The sequence below is a fragment of the Lissotriton helveticus genome (assembly GCF_964261635.1).
Source record: "Lissotriton helveticus chromosome 1_1 unlocalized genomic scaffold, aLisHel1.1 SUPER_1_unloc_37, whole genome shotgun sequence".
Classification (NCBI taxonomy): Eukaryota; Metazoa; Chordata; class Amphibia; order Caudata; family Salamandridae; genus Lissotriton; species Lissotriton helveticus.
The window spans coordinates 775,885-790,088 of record NW_027611678.1 but is presented as its reverse complement, the minus strand read 5'-3'; the positions used below and the strand labels follow the sequence as shown (position 1 = coordinate 790,088).

At 43.5% G+C, this 14,204-nt stretch overlaps 1 long non-coding RNA gene across 1 annotated transcript in view; it reads right to left on the bottom strand.

Moving 5' to 3' along the window:
* Positions 1–8,947: 8,947 nt before the first annotated feature.
* The window catches only part of LOC144805973 (uncharacterized), a 30,202-nt gene continuing 24,945 nt past the window's right edge, over positions 8,948–14,204 (bottom strand). The window contains exon 3 of the long non-coding RNA XR_013605644.1: positions 8,948–9,580. This is a non-coding gene — a long non-coding RNA (uncharacterized LOC144805973). The remainder of the gene's footprint in view (positions 9,581–14,204) is intronic.

Here is a 14,204-nt window from a genome sequence, read left to right as displayed (position 1 = left end):
TTTTCGGTTCCAAATGTGTTGATTTCGGATCAGATGCCTTTTCTTTCGGCGTAGGGGTGGTCGACTACAGATGAAACAACAGATGAAAAAAATGAAAAAACGGGCTGAATGGCAAGTTAGATATAAAATAGAGATTTTCATTGCTGTTGTATTCGTGGCTTTTACAGAACGCGAGAACCACACCGGATTTCCGCTCTGAGACTGGCGTCCTGATTGACTACAACAGTGGGGCATGGAGCAAATTCCATATTAAAGGTATATTGTCGCCCCTCGTGTTTAAATGTTCAATCATTCCGTTTGGGGCCAGATAGTGATTCATATTGTTTCTGTATTTGTGGCTTTTTACAGAACGCGAGAATTATTTTCGCACCGCTCACGACTGACTTTACACCCATGTTAGGAGAAGAGGTTTCCATGCGAGCTTTTCAGTAATTATTGACATGCTCAGCCCGAGCATATGTAAGATTTCAACTTGCCATTCAGCCTGTTTTTTCATTTCTTTCATCTGTTGTTTCATCTGTAGTCAAGCCCGGAGTTAAAACTCCCTTTTTCCTCCACAGCCACGGTTCCAAACCTCGAGCCCCAATACAACCCTGTCTCACCGACAGCCCTAAACTACAGCTGGATTAAAACACTTTTTCCACACCCCTCCAATTCGATTGAGGTAATTTCTCGTTTAGGGGGGGTGGCTTGGACTGAGGCTTTTAGAACAGACCGACAAGCACGGACAGAGGGGCAGTTACTAAACCTTGTTTGTATAATCGTTGTCCACAGATGCACACGTCTTCTTTTTTGATCGACTGAAACCATATCTGAAATAAGGTAGGAGGCGTCTAGGCGTGGCCTGATGCTTTTTTCGTTTCTTTGAATATGTATATAATCTTAAGGATCTCCCTTGTATCCTCCTCCAGGTTTCTTCTGGTCCTGATGAGAACCGGAGAAAGGGTCCGGTTCGAAACGCGTCAACCTTTTTTGTTGTGGCCTGCGTTTTAATATAGTTGCATTTTCCCAGAAATTTTCATTGTCAAAATATAATTAAAATTTGTACAGGCAGAGGGATTTTGTTAAATTACTTTCAGGTCTGCCACACATCTTACGCTTAAATCCAAGTTAAGATTGCCCTTATTCATCCCGCAGGCCCTATATATATATTTTTTATGTTATTCTCACTTTACGCTTTGGCACTATTTACCTTGGAGTATGTCTGTGTGTGTTTGTAGGCAAGTGTTAATTGTATCAGGTTTTGAGTCAGGTAACGAATGTGAAGGAGGGTGTTTATAATGGATTTCATTGTTCTGTCATTTGTGTGTCTACGTCGGATCTTTCTTTTCACAATTAATGTCTTGTCACACATATCTAATATATTATCTTGGATGTTGTTCTTTTTGAAAATCTGAAAATAAAAAATAAATTTGACAGATTTATTCCATCGCAGGACTATAAATTGATGATTCTAGTCTGTTGACCAATTGTTTCAAGTTTATTCCTGGGCATTGTAGGTGCAGTGCTGCCATTAAGAATATATGGTGCTGGGAGCTTGTCATTACGAACTCCACAGCACCATAATGGCTACACTGAAGACTGGGAAGTTTGATATCAAACTTCTCAGCACATTAAACCACACTGATGCCAGTGTGGTATTTAATGTAAAATGCACAACAGAGGGCATCTTAGAGATGCCCCCTGAAACTCGACCAACTCCTAGTGACCTGACTGAGTGGCTGCTTAGGCTGCCACCACCAGACATGTCTGTGGACCCCTGCGTCGAGAGCTTGCTGCTCTCGGGGGCCTGAAACAATGCACATCCTGGGAAGAGGTGCCAAGCCTCCTCCCCCAGGGTTCACGAAGGGGAAGCTTCAAAGGCATGCCACCTTTATGAGACGCTCCAGACCATTTGCCACATTTGGCAATGGGTCCCCAGTAGTTCTACACCCCACTTTGGGTGGGAGAACCAGCGGGAAAAACAAGTGCAGAAGAGGTGTGCCCACCTCTGCCAACTCCACCCCTAAGGTGGGGGAGGCGAGATGAAGCACAACCTCGAGTCCCCACCATCTTGAGGATGGGGGAACCCAGCCAACCAGGGACAGGCTCCTGCCCCCTCCCACTGGAGAGTGATAGAATAGGGGGTGTAGCCACCCCAGGGAAGGGACCCATTGGTCCCTGCCCTTTACCTACCTGTAACGCCCCTAAATTTAGTATTTAGTGGAAGCCTGAACCTTCCTTCCTCAGATACAGCAACAACAAGAAAAGAAGAGAAGAAGGATGAGAAGTCATGCAGAGCTAACAAGAGGATGACGCCCACTGACTTGGCCCCAGCCCTACAGGCCTGTCTCCCCTTGAACCTGCTCCTGTGAAACCCTGGCCTTTCCAGCAGCCAGCACCCTCAGAAACACCAGAGGACCTGCCTGCCTTCACTTTCAAGACTGTTTCTCCTGTGAAAACTGGACGTGTTTAAACTGCAGCTGCTGGTGCCAGCCAGAAACCTAAGAATCCAGCCCAATCCACACCCGCCGAACCCGACCCGAGCTCGAGTGGAAAAACACCACAAGGAGGTCCCCCCGGCGATCCTGACCCGAGATCCGATGAACCATGATTTGCCTCATGCCTCCAGAAGACGACTGTAGCCTTAATCCAGAGTATATATATATATATATATTAGTTTCATTAATGTAATGCTTCCTACATATAGAAAAACAAATACTAATTATTTTCCTTAAGCAATAAAGTCCTCACATTAAAATACTAAGAGAAATATATTGAACAATGAACATTTCAGGTGTAATTAGAATTCAATTTGAATATTTTAACCTCCTCAGCATTATTTGACTCATGATTACAACCTGAAGGCTTTCTGGAAAGGACCCACCTCATGGGGTTAAAAATCACATATTTTCCAACAATAGGATTCAAATGATAAACTTGAATTTCAATTCAATTTATTGATTTAGGCCTTTTTGGAGATCAACAATTTTAAATAAATTTTAAATCAAGCGCACGATTACCAAAAAGGCGTCCTGGCACTAGTTGAAACCTGACAGTACGGGATATAAAATACCTAAACATTGGCCTAGCAGTTAGATGAGAACATTAAACTATGGGCTGAAAAGAAAAGACTTATGTTCCTTCCTGAACTTCAATAGTTTAGGCTGACCTCAAATGATTGGATAGAGTTCCAACATTTGGAGGCGGAGTAGGAGAAACGTCCCCCTCCCCAATGGACACTTTTTATTCTGGGTACACATACATGCCTTGTATTGCTGGACCATAGAGTACGAGAAGGGGCATATCATTTAAACATCTTGTAGGAAGCGAGGGCCAACCTGATGCAGTGCCTTATGGGCACAGCATGAGGCTTTGAATTTAATTATTTCCCTAATAAACAGCCGATAGAGGTCTTAAATGGATTCAAAGGCTGAGCAGAATTTGGGGAGGTTCTTCAGCAGTCTTGCTGCCACATTTTGGACTGTTTGCCACTTATTGAGAAGACAACTGGGAGCCCATATCAAGTTCAATAAAATAATCCATTTTTGATTCGAGAAGAGTCAGGATGACACTTTTCCTAAGCTCCATGGGAAGGAAGACCAGGGTTTTCTTTGAATCTTTTAACATAAGGAAACAGGAAGAGGTTACCTGATTGGAGTGGTCAATGAAAGTGAGTTTTGAGTCAACGACGAATACCCAAATTTCTAGCCTTCCGGGTTGGGAGTGGAAGGGGCTCGAGACTGTGTGGCCACCAAAAGGTGTTCCTGAAGGAGGAATCCTTACAAAATAGCACTAACTCTGTTTTTTCCGCATCTAATTTTAAGAAATTCTTCTGCATCGATTAGCGATGCTAGTCATACTCGTTCTAAAATCTTTTGCCACTTTTCAGGTTCTGCAGTAACCGATACCACTATTTGGGTATCACTGGCATAAAATAATGTAGAGGAGCAACAGGATCGAACTAGTCCAATTAATGGAGTGCTGTAGGCATTAGACAAAGTCAGACTTATTGAAGATCCCCGAAACCACACAAGGAAATGAAAATGGAGCAGAGGTAAAATCTTCCAAAGATACCAATTGTTCTCTGTTTGACGAAAATAACCTGATCAGTTTGAGAGCAGTACCGTTGATGCTTATACTTTCTAAACGGCTTACCAAAGAGAAATGGTTAACCGTATCAAATGTGGCCGAAAGATCCTATAGGATCAAGGCTGCATTAATCTCCTCTATCCACAATGGATCTGATCTCTTCAGTTACTGCCGATAAGGTTGACTCTGTACGGTAGTAGGGTCTAAACCCATGTTGAGCAGGATCCAGACAGTCCGTATTTTCAAAAAAGATGGTGATCTCCTGATTCATGGCCTTTTCTAAAATTTCATCAGGAAGAGGAAGGACCAATTTGGATCTGTAGTTCTTTACATCTGAGGGATCGAGGGAAAGAGTCTTTAGAAGGGGCAAAATCAAAGCCTTTTTCCAAGCGTCTGGAAAAAAGCCGGACTTGAGCACCATTGTAATAACAAACTGAGATGAGCAGAAATGGTAGCTGAAACTGAATGGAGGGCAAGAATCTGCAGAGTCCAAATTTCATAGTGTTGATAAGATTAGAGACTTTCTCTTCAGAGAGTGGGGTGAATGTACACATTACCAGGAAATGGTAGGTTAGTTTATTCACCATACGTTACTAAACTGTATCTGTCCCTAAGGATTATCAGGTGTTATCTTAAAATTCAGGAATTTTTTTTTACTTTGGAAAAAAGAATTCGGTTAGTTCATCACAGCTTTTCGGCTGGGAGTTGCTACATTTTTATAATCAAAGGATGAAAGTGATTTAATTGTGTTGAACAATAGACTGGAAGTCTTCGTCCCAAATTGTTATTGGTGCCTACATTTTCTTTTACATTTCTTGAGATCATAGGAGTACCATGGCGCGGAAGGCGCAGGCAGATCATTAGACTTCAATCTAATAGGCCGTACTTGACAAACTGTCTGGTAACAATGCGCGAGATGTTTAGCCTTAAGTAGATCAAGATTTTCACTGATTAGAAGTGCCACTCACTACAGAAAAGAGGTTGAAGATCCCTGTTGTAAACACTTAATATCCCCCAAATCAAATACTTTGAAAAATGCACACAAAAAACCCAGCAATGTGCTAAAAAACAAAGAGTTTCCATTGGGCCAGTCCTGTGAAAGGGGGCTCAACAAACGCCTCTCGTTCTACGCCCCGACTCGCCAACTCCACTCAGCCAGCCTCACCCTCGCCACCGTACCACGCACCAGAAGAACAACAACAGTCCACAAATCTTTCTCCTACCTCGCTGCCAAGACGTGGAACTCCCTCCCCACCCACCTCCGACGGACCCACAACCTTCTCACCTTCAGGAGACAGTTCAAGACCTGGCTGTTCGAGCAGTAGCAGCACCACCCCCCCCCCACCCTCGGCGCCTTGAAACCCTCACGGGTGAGTAGTGCGCTCTATAAATGTACTGATTGATTGATTGATTTACACTTGCAATAATTGTCTAGGAAAGATAGGACAGGCATGATGCAAATTGTGAAAGTGAGATGGGCACACATGTTACCTCCACCCTTTTCAAGTGGGAGTTCAAAAATATGGATCCAGCCCACAAGGTTCTGAGTTTCCAGAAGTGTACTGAACCCCAGACCGACCGGAGCCTTGAAGCAGCAAGAGTATATTGTAGTTATCAGACAGCTCAAGAGCTTTAGAACAATCAGAATCTACCTTCCAAGACTCTACACAAGAACAAAAAGGAGTAGAATAGCCTAGCCCTTTTCCATGTCACCCTACCCCACAGCACTGCCACCAACCCCCCCCCAATAGCCTTGAAAACCATAGGCCCTTTCCCCAAAACACTGCCATCATCCGTTCCCACAAAACACTGGCCATTTCTGCTTGCCCTAAAATACTCCTCCACACTGACCCCTACCCTCAAAACACTACATGGCTACACTGAGATCTCTTTTCTGAGTATAACGTTTCTGGCTTTCCCCTCCTGTATAAGGCTTTATTTAGTCCAGTGTGAATTCTCTCATGTGAAATTACATTGTATTCAAGACTAAGGAGTTTTGTCCCGTGTGAGTTCGCTCATGTCAAGTGAGAAGTAATTTGGACCCAAAACTTTGCTTGCATTTCGAGCACTCATAAAGTTTTTCCCCAGAGTGAGATCGCTCATAAAGCATAACACTGTCTTTCAGATTCAAGCTTTTATGGCATAAGGATTTTCTCCAGTGTGGAGTTTCTCATGGTGAGATAGCGTTTTTCTCTGCAGCTTTTCTGGCATTCAGAACACTCATGAGGTTTTTCATCGTATGGAGTGAGGCTGTGCCTATCAAATAGGAATTTCTGGCATTTACCGCATTGGTAATGTTTTTCCCCTGTGTGCGTCTGCTCATGTAGAGTGAGATTGAGTTTAAAATTGATGCTTTTCTGGCATTCGGAGCACTGAATTATTTTGATGGTGTGTTTTCTTATGGCGCTTGTAACCATCTCTACCTCTGAATCTTTTCCGACATTTAGAGCACTGATAGAAAAAATTCTCCAGTGTGGATTCTCACATGTTCAGTGAGATGAGATTTACGGCTGAAACATTTTTGACATTCGGAGCACTGATAAGGTTTTTCCCCAGTGTGGATTCTCATATGATGAGTGAGACTGTTTTTTCCAGTGAAAAATTTGTGGCATTCAGAGCACTGATAAGGTTTTTCCCCAGTGTGGGTTCTTATATGCCGAGCGAGATTCTTTCTTTCACTGAAACATTTCTGGCATTCAGAGCACTGATAAGGTTTTTCCCCAGTGTGGGTTCTTATGTGATGAGTGAGACGGCTTTTTTCAATGAAACATATCTGGCATTCAGAGCACTGATAAGGTTTTTCCCCCGTGTGGGTTCTTATATGATGAATGAGACTGTGTTTTGTACTGAAACATTTGTGGCATTCAGAGCACTGATAAGGTTTTTCCCCAGTGTGGGTTCTTATATGCTGAGTGAGATTGCTTTTTACACTGAAACATTTGTCACATTCAGAGCACTGATAACGTTTTACCCTAGTGTGGAATCTGACATGTGCAGTTAGAAGTGTTTTAAGTTTGAAATCTTTTAGGCATTCTGGGCAGTGATAAGGTTTTTCCCCAGTGTGGGTTATTATATGTTGAGAAAGACTTCTTTTGTCTCGGAAATATTTTTGGCATTCAGAGCACTGATAACGGTTTTCCCCAGTGTGGATCTTCATATGATGTGTGAGACTCCTTTTTTCACTGAAACCTTTGTGGCATTCAGTGCACTGATAACGGTTTTCCCCAGTGTGGATCTTTATATGATGTGTGAGACTCTTTTTTTCACTGAAACATTTGTGGCATTCTGTGCACTGATAACGGTTTTCCCCCAGTGTGGATCTTTATATGCTGTGTGAGACTCCTTTTTGTACTGAAACATTTGTGGCATTCAGAGCACTGATAAGGTTTTTCCCCAGTGTGGAATCTCAAATGTTCAGTTAGAAGTGATTTGCACTTGAAATGTTTTGGGCATTCAGAGCACTGATAAGGGTTTTCACCAGAGTGGATTCTTCTATGCAGAGTGAGATTGTGTTTGTAAATGAAAGATTTCTGGCATTCAGAGCACTGGTAAGGTTTATCTCCAGTGTGGGCTCTTCTATGCTGAGTGAGAATGATTTTTTGACTAAAACATTTCTGGCATTCAGAGCACTGGTAAGGGTTTTTGCCAGAGTGGGTTATTACATGTCGAGAAAGACTTGGTTTGTTCCAAAACCTTTTCTGGCATTCAGAGCACTGATAAGGTTTTTCCCCAGTGTGGGTTCTTATATGATGAATGAGACTGGGTTTTAGACTGAAACATTTGTCGCATTCAGAGCACTGATAAGGTTTTTCCCCAGTGTGGATTCTCATATGAACAGTGAGATGAGATTTACGGTTGAAACTTTTTGGCATTCAGCGCACTGGTAACGTTTTTCCACAGAGTGGGTTAATGCATGTTGATATAGACTCGGTTTGACTCTAAAGCTTTTCTGGCATTCAGAGCACTGATAAGGTTTTTCCCCAGTGTGGATTCTCATATGCTCAGTGAGATAAGATTTACGCCTGAAACTTTTATGGCATACTTTGCACGGAGAGTGGTTTCCCCCAGTGTGGATTCTCATATGCTCAGTGAGATAAGATTTACGCCTGAAACTTTTTTGGCATACTTTGCACTGAGAGTGGTTTCCCCCAGTGTGCATTCTGTCAAATTCTGTGAGATAAGATTTATAGCTGTATCTTTTTTGGCACAAGTAACTTTTTTCCCCAATTTCAGTTAGTTTGCCTTGATTGAGGCGGGTTTGAACACTGAATTTGTTCTCACAGTCCGTGTTTTTATAAGGTGTATTCCTAGGGTTAATATCTCTATGTTTAGTTTTCTCTTGCTATTATGCCACGGTAAGAGTGAACCTGATTTTAGAGTCTGGCTTGTTTAGATATTGTTCAGCATTTATCTCTAAAAGAAATTGTGTGTAATCTTCTTAACACTTGAATTGAGCAAAATATGTCTGGAAGCAGCCCTGTAACACCTGTTGAAATTGTTCTAGTAGATAATAGTCTTTAGGTAATAGCCTCTCCGGCAGTAAATTATTTTGTGACTGACGTTTTTCTCCAATCTATTTATATAGGTTCTTAGCACTGCAGTAATGAAGTTTTGGTCTGATATTTAATGATTAAACTGTTAAGTACCTTTTTGCACTGACGTAAAGGCAGTAACTGAGGGTGCTAGAACATGCACAGTACTATTGTGGATCATCAGTCGCAGAACATCAGTTCCTTTTACCCTTTCTATGTTTGGTGTAAGGTTAAGGTTTGTAGCTCCGAAGGCGAGGATTTATTTACATTACCTATAGCCCAACGGTGCTCATCTAATCCATTTTTATAATTAACAGTTTTACATATCACTCATGCACAGCAGATAATGTTGAGGCGATTTACATAGAATTACAGAACAGTACACAATAAAAAGGAAACAATCTGAGATGGTCATGAACACAATAAAGTGGTGAATTTTTAAGATTTTTCGCCAGAGTGAGCAGAGTGGGCCGTGGTGTTCTATCCAGAGGCAGATAGTCTCAAACTTGTGTAACTGGTTAAAAATGGTTGTTGAACAAAGGTGATTTTTCAATCTTTTGCTTGCCAATGTGTCTTTTCTTTGATGGTATGCAGAAGATACCTTTTGTTATAACTTTCTTTTATGCAGTGTGTGCTTCCTCTCTGGAATTACATGATGCTTTAGATGAATGTTTTTCTGTCATGATGAGGCAATTTGTCTTTCTGATAATATTTCAGATGAGGATGCTGAAGTGGTCTTTCTACATTATTTCTGATGCTGTGTGCACAGATATGGTTTTGCTCTGGGTTAATGAAATGCAAAATTAGAGACTTCACTTACAGGTATAGTACTTTCCTTGCCAAACCTAGATTTTTGGAAATTGTTTAAACGTAGAATGCTGGACGTTCTTCAGTTTTTCAAAATAATCCTTCTTATGGCACTGACATTCAGTTGCTTATTGCTAAATCTTGCTTTCTTCGTCCGTAATTTCAATCACCTATAGTATTAAAATGAAATAGTTAATACATGTACATTTACAAAAATATAATTTACTAGCCAAATTAATGCAGAATTTGGAATATGTTGAGCTTTTTTTCCAGACAGAGCGTAGAATGGTAGCATGGGAGTACTTGGATGTAGGAGGGAGGATTTGTAGAATTTTCAACATTTTATTAAGCTCACAAAGGATACATGTACCCTATGGAGTTGTAACATAGAATCCCAAAGGCAGATATTAAAGTCATATGGACTGGTACCAAACAGATAATATAAAAATATATACTATTAATTAATTTGTAATGCAGATTTCTGGGACGGGAATGACTCCCCCACGGACAACAGGTGTATTCCCCTGCCCCGAGTTACCACCTACTTGTATCTGGCATCCTGACTTGAGCAAATCTATTGTGTGCTGCGAGGACTATGCCTAGACCAATCCCTCAAATATGGTCCAGAGTATGAATCAAGGGCAATGAAATGAAGGCGTACTTTCATGTGTTCATTTTATTCCACCTGATTATCAGTTGTTAGGTTTTTCTGCACCTGGATTTACTGGGTGCAGAAAACCAGGACACAATTTTTTTCCAGACAGAAAAATTAGACTGCAAAGACGCATAAGACTCTGGGTGCAGCAGAAGCAGCCAAGACTTATGCTGTGTTTTTTTACTAACTGGGGTAAACACACAATTCTTCCCTCTGTTGGTGTTCACAGTCATTATCGGCCTGTGATTCGCCATTGAGTGCAAAGCGTACAGAGTAGAGCTGAGGGGCCGAGCTGAGGAGGAGTTGACGAGCAAGCGGAGCGGAGCCGGGGACGACTGCCCGCGTTTGTTTTATGACCCGTTCCCGAAGGTTTCTTCCGCTTCATCTGCGTCCTGTTATACGGGCGCTTTAAGTTCTACGGATCTGCTGTGGGGGCAGGAACGGCCGCTGCCGGCACCGCGGCCGCTGCAGAGGTCAAAGGAGCCTTTGCCTGCGGTGCTGCTGGTGCGGCGGCTGTAGCAGGGCACAGAGGAGAACAGAGGAGCACAGAGGAGCCTTGGCCTGCCGCCTGATTTTACGTATTTACTAAGAATTGAGCAGAGCAGACAGAGCTGAGCCGAGGAGTGGAGGGAAGTGCCCACATCTGCCCTCTGTAGTGGGACTAGCTCTGGATTCCGCTCTTGCTCCTGAACGATTGCCAGCATTCTCCCTTGTACTCTTGTCAGCGATGAATAGCAACGAACAAGCAATGAACAGTGAGTGGTGAGTGACAAGTGGCAAGAGGTGTGTGGCGTGTGACGAGTAGCTAAGATTGATCGGTCCCTAAGTCGCTGAGCCATTGGAGTCTGTAATAAGTCTGTAATACAAAATCTGAGAAATTATGATTTAGACCCTCTTGAAGCACCCCTCGGCCCCTGAATTACTCTGTATGCCTAGACTACAGCCCTACCCGGTGCCCGGATGTTAATCAATCGGTTAATTAATTAATTAAGTAACCAGCAGTACCGGCAGATTCTGTACGGAGGTGTGCTTTTTGGGTGTTTTCCCCTGGAGGTGTTTGGTGGTGTTTTTGTCCTATGGTCTTGTCACTGGCCCGTTTGATTCTCTGAAAGGAGCAAGACTTCTTCACCTTAGAGGGTGTATTATGAGCTCAGGAAAGGAGCGGCCACCTTTCCCTCCTATCAAAAGGAAAAGAAAAATACAACAAACACCAATATTTGTCACGTTTAAAATAAAACAGGCAGGTGACATATAGTACTTTAAATCATCTGTGGAAAAGTAAATTTTGCCATGTTCTGTGTCTCTACGTGTCATCCATCATATGTTATGTGTGCATGACCAATATGCATATGTTATTCCCCATGTCCGATTCAAGACGCAATTACAGTTGTGTCCACCTCTGGTATGTCATTTCCCAGTCCTCGTGAATACTACGAATATCAGGCCTATGTAAAGCTACGTTGCCACGTTTCTCAGTGTGCACGTTATTTCATTATAAAGTCCCCGTTTCCAGGCCTCAGAAGGGCCTGGACATCAGATTCAGCTCCTGTCTCCTAGAGCTTCGCTAAGGAGGGATACAGCCCCCACCTGTATCCTCGACCCTTCACTTACTTCCTGCCTCGCAGTGCCCGGTGCAGCTTGGCTCTGCCTCTGAGTCTGCCAAGAATATGTTATGATTCCAGCTATCAGTTCAGTCCTCCTTCTCTGCATTCCTAAGCTACTGAATCGCATCAATAGTTTCCGTCATTGTCTAGCCTTCTCGGCTCCATGTTAAGAGAAATACTGTATTTACTGGTCATTTAATATTCTTCATCACGCACTACATGTAGAATAATGCACGGTCCAGTCTTAGAATCAAGTTAGCTTTTCCCCTCATGACTTCTAGTTTATATCAACATGTTCCCTAAACATCAGATACTAGATAGGGTTTAGGTACATGTCGCTCCGACCCTCCAGACTTTAGTCTCTGCTCCTAGCGCAGAGTTCATAGCCCCCAGCTTCTCCTAGTAATACGTCATTGCCAGTTTGCCCACACCACCAGGTTAGAGGTCCCGGCTCCTTAGGTAGCCCCCTCCTATGTTTCCGCCCATTCATGACATATTCTGTTACGTTTGCATCACATGTCTATGTATACGCCCAGTTACACCTACTTTCCTCCTATCTTTCGCGACTGCTACGCGTCACGCTTTCTGCTCCACCCACTGCTACGCCTACTGCAATGTAATGCTATGTGTTCGCGTTATGTATATATGCTCTTGTATTGTTATTAAAAGTTAGCGCGCTCATCCCAGATCCTGTCCCCGGCAGCTGCCGGGCCACGCTAGCCCTGCCATTCTGTCCCTATGCAGGTTGTCCTGTTCCTGTCCTTATGCTGTAATAAACCTGCGAAACTCCTACTACCTCGAATCTTGACTCTTATTTATTGAGCTATCTGTTATGATATATGCCTAGTCAAAAATAGGGTATTATTTATTTATTTACCACATAATGGCGCCCGAATAGGGACTTGCCCTTTCCCCACGCGTCGGTGAAGCCACGCCGACCCCCTGACCCTCTGCAGTCGTGACGGAACTCTTCTGCGCAGTGGCAGATATTTCTGCTCAAGTATCCCTCAGGCCCACGGAGGAGACGGAGGAGGCGGTCCAGCATCCAGACGAGACGGTGGAGGAACGCGGCGAGTCCCGACCAGAGCCCAAGCCAAGAGTCCAAGGTCCGAGGTATCCGGAGGCCCACCCGTAACTGAAGTCCGAAGTTCGTCGTCCGTCGTCGTAGCAGTCCAGTCCAGTCCGAGGCTTTCCGTTCTTGCTGCCCGGTGAGTACCATTACTGGGGTAGTATCTAGACAGGGTCAGTCTAAATTGACTCCTGGTCCGTGGGTTGGTGGTACCCAGACTCACAAACGAAGTGTTCACCTAGGTGGATACGGGTCTTGATGCGTCCCTTTATGGGACCGGTATGTTCCGTACTGTTTCAGCAGTGCATCCAGTAACTCTAGTCTGTTCCGTTCTCGAGAAATTCTTGTGTTTCTGTTTTCAGTATTCCAGGTAATATTCTGTCCGAACTGTTATGTTATGATGTTGTTCAATGTATTTCTAATGTTGTGGTATGCCTGAATTGTTCTCCCAATTGTTATTGTTCCTTGTGTATTGTATTGTGTTCCGATTCAAGTTTACAATGTCTCTTTTTTCGAGACTACGTCAGCTAAAAACTAGAAAGGGTTTGTTAGAAGAAGCAGTTCCTGTCCCGCCTAGGGACAGTCCAGGTCATTTTATGTATCAGAAACATGGCATAAGCGCCATATTGTATCTAGATTTATGGGTAGAGTATACCAAACAGTTAGAAGAAAAGTATAGATGGCCCGTATCGGGTACATGGGATGCCGAGTGCATCATGCGAGTAGAAGAAGCATTATGGAAAAAGAAAGCCAGACAGTCACAGAAAGATGCCATCGAGTTATGGCGTAAAGAAGCTCATAAAAGAACCGAAAAAGAAATCAGAAAGTCAGAATTAAGTAGAGAATCCCAAGAACGAGCCCAAGAAAGAGAATTAATCGAGATAGGTGAACAAGTCAAAGCCGAACAGTCAGACAGACAGAGGCATGCCCTTATTAGGGGTATGTATCCTCTTCTTGCCGAGGGCTTGCCAAAAGCGACCCCAGAGGCACCCAGTAATTTCCCGCCACCATTAGTTCCGACCAAGCTACGTCACAAACAGACCGCAGCTGATATTTTTATTTCGTCCTATCTGGACGACACAGTCCCCGAATATGCAAATCCTGTTCGCGCTCCGCCAATCCCTGTAAATCAGGTAATTCCCGCTCCTCCAGACACCGGAGTACCTGCTACGGTACCCCCGGTCCAGCCAGCCTTTCAATTTCCCGCTCCGCCACGAAGAATGTCAGTAGACGACTCCAGTTTAGGGGCCGCAGGAGGAGGTCCTCCTCAAACCCCGCCGCCACACAAGCGTTTAACGTTAGCCGAATTACACGCACAAGCGTCCCAGCGTACGCCTAGATATCAGTCTGTTGCAGAAATAAGAAAATCCCTTGCCGAATGCTGCTATGATCCAGTCCCAGGCGAGGATAATATGGTTTTATATTCATTCCGCGTAAGAAAGGTGACCGAGTATCTAGTCACCTTA